Genomic DNA, 8860 nt, shown 5'->3' with positions numbered 1-8860 from the left:
CCCAGTGGTCAGCTCTGACTCAAGCCAATTTAGACATTGCAGTTTATACTAAGTTTTAATTTGATGAGTCCTACATAAAGCTTTGTGGAATTTCTTAAGATAACCTCATAACCTACACAACAGAGCATGGTGTGTAGTCAGCATGGCCCTGCTCTGAGTCAAGTCACTTCTCTGTGTCCATGACTGTCAGGCATATTACAGCAACAGTAAGAAATAGGTAGCAGACATGAAAAAAAATAGGCTACAGCCCTGCTGGAGAGGACATACCTCAACATGTCATTTTCTAATAATCTGTCATATCAAGTCACATAGAATTTCTCCTCTAAACTTTTAGCTTGTCAATGTTGGAACTGGTATTTAAAATCAAAAAGTATATTGATTGCATTGACATTTTATGCCATTTTAACAACATTTTATACAAAATATCATACGTTAAATGCTTTTGAGATTTCCTCTGCTACATTCTAAATGGATAGATATTGTGAAGTTACGTTGTTACATTCTTCTTTGTTCAGAATGAGAGGCATTTACTTCATGCTGTTGCTTGATTGGCTCTCTTACTCTGTTGCTTACACCCATGAGAGCAGCAATCTATCCATCCCTTGTCTATCCAACCCTTTACAGTTTTACAATTTGCTTAGGAACTATGCTGATAGTTTTATTACAAAATGGATTTTGCCATTTAGTGTCTTGGTTGTTTTTTTAATATGTCATACTTTATTTATCAAATTATATCAAAACCCTTTGAGGTTTGCATGGCCAGTTTTTAGAATTCTTAGAACTAAATGGTTTTAAGTAAGTATTTTTTCACTTATTGAGTCTTTTTGTAGTTCAATATGGTAAACTTATCCATGTACCTTATTCTCAAATAGTGTATTTTCTTTGTAAGAATATGTTATATGCTTGCATGTTTATTCCAATTATTTTATGACATTTGATTTTAATAATTTTCAAAATTATATTTACTTATTTACTATGTTATTAAAATGCACCATTACATTTAATTTTTTTATAGTGACCATGTTGAACATTTGGGTTCACAACTCTTTATCCCGAATTCCAAGCTTCAAATCTGAGTTTGTGTCTTTTTTTAGTAAGTTGGCACAAGATGTTACTCTAAGGCCAGATCTGATCTGAGCAGATGTGAGGCTATTTGCAGTCTTTATCTTAATTGCTGTGAATATTCATCACTTTCACTGAGAACATTAATGGATTTGATTACTAGGGCTCTGCACAATTTGTCAAGAATGTTACCAATGTCCTGTTTACAAACCTTGTTGACTTTTCCAACTCCAAACTACTGAATTCTGGGATATCTGCTTCTTCAGTGGATGATGTTGAGTACTCTCTCTACTTTCCATAGTATGTGCTGAATTTGTACTGTTTTACCTTCAGTCACTCTATAGAAATCTTAAAAATGGTCTCTCTCCCTTTCTTTAAACCAATGTTTAAAACATGCAGACTGCGTCTTTCAGGCAGGACAAATTGTAGGTTGTAGGTTTTGTGGCTGATTTGGGGTCCCAGTTCCTCTACTGGAAGTCTTATCTGGTTACTGGAGATGGCTGGTTTAGGGTCAATATCTCCCAGTATCAGGAATCTTATCCAGGGCCACCCTCACAGGTTCTTGGGAGTTTTCATTGCACTGGATTTCTACCTTGCTCCCTAATGTTCTTACTTCCAGTTGTCTCTTCCAGTAATCTCTACTGCCAACCCCTGCCCTTCAGTCTCTTCCCTCCATCTCCAGCCGCCACTGTCTTTCAGTCCACCACTTTATCTATTCTATTTCCCACTCCCTGGGAGATTTGAGTCTTCACTTGACCTCTCCTTGTTACTTAACCTTTCTGAGTCTGTGAATTTTAGCATGATTATTCTTGACTTTACAGGTAGTACCCACTTATAAGAGAATACATGACCCAGCCTAGGAGAATGCTAGGGCACTGAGGCAGGAGTGAGTGGATGAGTGAGCATCCTCATTGATGGAGGGAGTAACTTGGGAGGGGATAGGAGGTTTGAGAGCGGGAAATTGGGAAGGGGAATAACATTTGAAATATAAATAAATAAAATGACCAATCAAAAAGAGTACATGTTTGTCTTTCTGTGTATGGGTTATGTCGCTTAGGCTTATATTTTATTTTATTTTATTTTATTTTATTTTATTTTATTTCCATCCATTTGTCTGCAAATTTCAAGTGCTGGGGTAAAGATAGAATAGAAATTATAGACTTACCAACTAATGACTCGACCAGCTTGAGACCCATGACATGGAAGGGAACCCACCCCAACACTACCTGGAGGGCCAAGAACCAAAGGGTGGATAGCCAAGACACCTCAGATACAACCAAACACACTAATGACAACTAGATAAACCAATAAGTAAATTAATAAATAATACAAATCAAAACAAAAGAAAAACAAATGATATTTAATTATATTTTGCTACACTTGAAGAATGGAGTCTTGAATAATCATCCTCAGAGGGCCTTCATCCAGCAACTGATGGAAACAGATACAGTAACTCGGTCAAACATTAGGTAGAGATTGGGGAATCATGGGAAGGGGAAAGAATGTATTATAGGAGCCAAAGAGGTCACGGATACCACAAAATAAACCACAAAATCAACTAACTGGGCTCATAAGGGCTCACAGAGACTTACCTGTTTGCATGGGTCTGACCTAGGACTTCTCTCTATATATATATGTATTTTATGTTTCTGTAACTAGGTCTACTTGTGGAACACCTAACAGTGGGAACAGTGGGAAGTGTCTCTGACACTTTTGCCTGTTTTGGCAAACTTTTCTTACCACTGTGCTGCCTCTTCTAGCCTTAATATGAGAGGATGTGTCTCGTCTTATTACAACTTGGTATGCCATGTTTGGTGGATATCTGTGGAAGGCCTGTCTTTTTCTGAAGAAAATGGAAGAAGTGTGGATGGGGGTAGGCAGAGAGGAGGTGAGTGGGTAGGGACTGGGAGGAAGTAAGGAAGGGGTTCCCCAACTCTAGTCCAGTTGGAATATATGAGAAATAAATAAATAATAAATACTGCAATTTAATAGATAATCTGCCATTAATTAGGATGGTTATAGACGTTCTCTCCTCATGCTTTTAATATGCTGGTTTAAATAACTTCATAATGTGTTGCAGCACTTAACTACTAAGTGTCCAGTCCAATTTGTTCATAATTAATATGTTTTGTATATAAGACAAAAGCTATTGTTTTTCTAATGTTATTCTTAATGTTTCCATTAATTAAGAACTGAGTCTAGTTTTGTAAGAAACACATTATGATTATTAAAAAAAAAACTGATGGGGACCTGCAGAATCCAGCTGTAATAAAATGTGGGTCATAAATGAACTATTTTTTCCTTCTTTTAGTGGATATGTTTTTAACGACTGGCTCAACTTCTTAACACATATGTATTTGAAAATAATTGATTTTCCAGTTTCATAACTTAAATCTTGCGAGACGCTAGGAATTTTATTTTCATTTTAAAACTCATGAACATTATGTTCTTCACAGTGTTCCCATACACTCAATTTTCAATTAATTATGATTAACATCTCTTTCATGTTTTAAAATTCTTATTCATATTTTTACTATTTTGTCATTCATAATGTTGTTATTGGATTGCTTAAAAGATTATTCTTTCCAAAGATTGGGCAACAGTGCATGTTGTTAGTATTCCTCATTCATGCAATCTGGATTTGTTTTGTGTTGCAGAGATTATCATTGTTCAATTCTTCCTAAGAGCTATATATCATCTTTCCATCTTTTCTGGTATACATTCATTAATTTCCCTCATGAAATTACCACTCTTTTAAAGATTACGCCTTTAAACTTTTGAGATATCAAGCCAATTTCTGACTATGAACACATTTTAGTTTAGATGATGGATTTATCAAAATTTAATTTTTAGTTGTCACCATTTATCATACAGTTAAGTGATGTTGTTAAATGCATTTAAATTTAGAATTTGTTGCTCACAAATAATTATCTATATATGTACATATATATCCATATACATGCATACAATAGTTAATAAATATGAATATATTTTATTTTGTCTGATCTATTTTGTATCTTAAATTGTACTTTGTAAGATAGTGATGCTGCCACTACATTTTTTTTATTTGTATTTGTATTATCGAGCTTTTTGCATTCTCATGACAACAAAATTTTTGCCACTTTAAGTACATATGTTTTAACTAATCTATAGCTGGACTGTAAAAATTTTACCCAATACTTATACAATGTTCACTGTTTTTGGTGACCATAGTCATTTGCAAAGATTTGCTAAGAAATTCTCTTTAATATCTTCCAAATTATATTCATTTTATTTGTAGTATAATTTGGGTTATCAATTTGGGGGAAAATCAGAAAGGTAAATTTGTTGTTTATACCAACACATGCATGTCCATATATTTATTCATATTGCTGTATATAAATATTGTGTCTTTATGAATGTGAATTTCTCTAAGTATGATTTTTCCAACTCTGATTCCACACAAATGAATAATATGATGCATTATGGCCTCCTCACTGCAACAGAAAAAGTCTAGCTATCACATTCTGCTGTTCACTTATTTAATTTTAAGTTTCAGTATATGTAAATATCATTGTCAGTGTTATTCATTCAAATATCTATGAATAATTTCTCTACTCATTAGTGCACACAGTTCCCTTTATTCTCAGTCTTGCATACTTGACTCATTTCCAATTCTACTGACATCAACTTTGCCTCAACCACCTTCGTTGAGGTCATTTAAAAAATTCATAATAAAGTTACATCATCGTATCAGATTCTACAGTTTATTTGGGAATGTTATGATCTTCTATATCTGGATTTTTATTCTGTAAATTCATTATAATTCATTCTTCACACTCTAAAGTAAAGGAACTTTGAAAATCCAAACTCTTGAATAGAGCATTACCATGGCACACAGCATATTTTCCTAGACCTCTCATACTTAACTTCTTACCTTTCACCTCATGACAGTTGTTTATATTGTAACTGGTTACACAATCTTGATTTTCATAGAAAGTCATAAGACTGTAAAAGCCTCCTTTCAGACTGACTTCTTTCAATTAGTTACATGTATGTAGGATATATTTAATGATTCCTCAGGTTACTGCTTTTTGACGGTGAACAATCATGTAAAGTACCTTGAGGGTTATTTCACAGGGCTTTTTTTATTCATATAATGAAGTGCATCGTGGTTGCTTCTCATTTAGTAATTAAGAATAATATCACTTAAATAAATATATTAAAAATGCTATACTCAGCCTTTTATATACAAAGAAGTTGGCTAAAATCCAAAGGGAATATATTCTAAAAAGAATGTGTTCTATTTCATGAGAAGCTGCGAAACTGTCTTCCAAAGCAGTTTGTCATTTGTATTCCTAACAAAGAATTGAAGTTCTCATTGGTATACATCTTGACCATCAATGAATGTTGTCAAATTTTGGATTTCAGGCACTGTGATTTATGCACAGTATTTCATTCTTGGCTTAATGAGCTCTTCTCTAATGCAAATAATAATTGATCTGGGTTACTTTTTGGTCAGATGTCTATTGAGATCATGTGTGTTTTTATTTATTCTTGTTGAGTTTTGAATGTCTTTCTTATATTTAACAGTAGTCTTTTACTAGACTTGTACATTATAAATATTTTCTCTTCATTTTTAATTTGATTTTTACTTTCTTAACAGTGTATTTATACTTTTCAAAATGTAATAAGTTAGCTTAGCAATTATTTGTGTGATTAATGATGCTATTTATGTTATGCCCATCATAATACAAAAACAAACCATATCAATTAAAATATATTAGCATTGTCTGCTACATTTTCTTCATATTTTCACAAGCTTGTGATTTACATTTAGATTTATTATGTAATTTTGCTTGCATTTTATCAAAAAGACTGGATCTATTTCTATTTTTGTATATTTTATTGTCCTGTTTTGCTTATTAATATACAATTATTTCAATATTATTTGATTCAATGATTTTTTTTTGATTGAATTTTATATCTTTTATTTTTGAGACAGAGTTTCATGTATTTCTGTCTAGCCTAGAAATTACTCTACAATCAAGAATGACCTTGAACTTCTGAACCTTTTACATCCGCATCCCAGGTTCTGGGATTACAGGTCTGTACCATCATGTCTAGCATGCTAAAGTTATTTAAATTAAAGTGAGTCTTATTTATCTCTTTTAATCTTTATGAAATCATTCTATGCCTTTTGTTATTAAGTTCATAGAAAAAATGACTTTGGTATTTTTACTATAATCTAATTAATGACTCAAGTTTTCATAACTCTTATAGGAGTGGGTGATCCATTTTAGTCATAAAGCTAGTGGGCAGGGAATTTTTTATGTGATTCCATTCCATTTTTTGTCCATGTAATATTACACACTACCTGGGAGAGATGTAGTGAATAAATATTTTTGTGACACAGTCTTCAAATATCAACAATGCTGTGGAAGGAATGGAGATAGATGTGGCTGAATCACTTTCCTAAATCCTGAGTAGTCTCTTTATTTTGTATATGTGATTACTTTGTCCTAATTGGGGATATAGACTTAAGTTGTTGAAGGGTTAGTTATAGTGATATTCTGATACCTAATAGCCGAAACACATTATATTTGGACTTATAGAAAAAAATTTAATATATTTTATATTGATAAATAATGTTATTATTTTTATTGGTACTTTAATTAAATTTATTTTGTTTCATGTATTTTACATTCTTCCCTTTCTTTGCTTTATCTTTACCTTATTTTATGTATCTGATGTTTTACCAGCATGTATATCTGTGCATCCTGTGAATAACTGATGCCCAGGAAAGCCATGAAGTACTTTGGATCTACCAGCCTCACCTTTACAGATAGTGTAGGTACAGGGAACGAACCTGGGTTTCATGGAAATGTAGCTACCCATTGAGCCATTAAACTTTTGGAAAATTTAAATAAATTAATTGTAAAAAAAAATCCTCACAAAGGCACTGCGTGGGTTTCATAAAGACCTAAGTTACATGACCTCTTCAATTCTGTTTAATCTGAGTCTTCATGTGACCTCTGGAAACACCCCTTCCCCTGTTCCATCTTAAGCTATAAAAAGCACAAGTTCTTCTCTGGGTTATTTTTGCTTCTGTTTGTACAAAGTGAAATACTTGGGCAAGCACCTTTTAAAACCGTACAATTAAGTGTACTGTTGGCATTAGGCTTGATGAGATTGGCTCAGGACTCCCAAAATCAAGTTCTCTCCACAAAGGAGAAACACTCAGCCACAGAGGGAGAGAGGGTAGTGAATAAGAGAAAAATAGAGGAGACAGAGGACAGGAAAAAGGAGAAAGAAATGAGGGAAATGGGACAGGTGCTTTTGTTCTGGAGAGGCAACGAACAGCTTCTGGATAGAGAGCAAACAGACGTGGCACATGGGAAACTGAGAGTTCATAAATGTACAAGAGGATACCACATGTTAGAATGTAGGCTTAGATTTTTCAAAACCTATTTTAATAAAGGTTATCAAATGCTTTGACCCCTCCCTCTTCTAGCCCACCACCGAAAGGTAGGGGAGTGAAGACCATAAATGGGACAAGAGGATGTGCACCTATTTAGACAGTTCTTTGGGTCAATTTCAATCTCTCTTGTCAGTATCCCAGCAGCCCAGTTATGTAGTTTCGGGATACCAACAGTCAAATGCAAATAATGTCACCAAACATGAACCAGCAATGGCTATATTATCCAGCAGAAAAAGCCATGCCCCCTACTAAATCTGCACTGAGTCAGCTGGAGCTACAAGAACCAGCCAGAAAGCCAGAAGTTCTATGCTGTGCCTCTATCAAGGAGTGAAGATCAGTGAAGATGAGAAGCCAACAAAACTTTGCACAGCTAGCTATGTAAATTCCCTACCACTGTCAGCTGAGCCCTACTTATCCTTTCCCCAAGCATCACTTGTCCTCTCATGAGTCTTCCTTCAGCAAAATATCACGAGTCTACTTCAGCAAAATGTCACATGAGTCTGCATCATATGATTCAAACAGAGATTTCCACTTCATTAGGATGAAGAGTTTAATTTTCATTGGACATGTTAATTAGGTGAGCCAAAGGAAGGTTTGATAGCTGGCTGGATATCAATACTTTGATAGTTGGACCTTGGTAGACAGCCTCATGAGGAGGAAGTTGCCAAATAAGGAAATAGAGCATGAGAGTTGGCTTTGAAGGATAATGCCTGCCAGAACCATGCTTGCCATGCGCAAGCTGGCCAGAGTACCTTCAGATTCATCTCCAGTACACTGGCCAACTCCTTGTTCTCTGGATCTTCTGCACAAATCGACACTTATAAACTTTACTGATTTGATATGAAACCCTTTCTTGGCTGCTGCTTCCTTTTCTCACAAGCTGGCCAGAATCCCTTTAAGTTCATCCTTATTTACCCACTTCCTCCTCTGAGGCTGACTACCTAGGCCCTGCTATCAGAATATTAACATCCAGCCATCAAAAGCCCCCTTTGGCTCCTCTAATTAACATGATCAATTAAAATTAAACACTTCATCCAAACATGGGATTTCATCTTGTACATTTTTAAACTGTCCTTTTCCCCCTGGAGACTACGTCTGTCTGCTCTCTTTCCAGAGGTAGTCCTTTGTCCTTCTTATCAGGACAAATATTCCTGCTCCCTCTTTCTTGTTCTTTCCACTTCTTCCTTATCTCCTGTCCTTGTTTCTTATTCCTTTTGTCCTCATGAAGTTAATAAATATCCTTTGTGGTGAGAACTTGGCCTTGTCAGTCTGAGCTGAAACCCTTTCCTTTAGGTGGTAAAGTTTGTTTCTGGAGTTGATGTACTCTAGGAAATGGAC

This window comes from Grammomys surdaster, unplaced genomic scaffold (genome assembly GCF_004785775.1).
Source record: "Grammomys surdaster isolate TR1022 unplaced genomic scaffold, NIH_TR_1.0 279, whole genome shotgun sequence".
NCBI lineage: Eukaryota > Metazoa > Chordata > Mammalia > Rodentia > Muridae > Grammomys > Grammomys surdaster.
Note: the sequence above shows the minus strand (reverse complement) of the source record.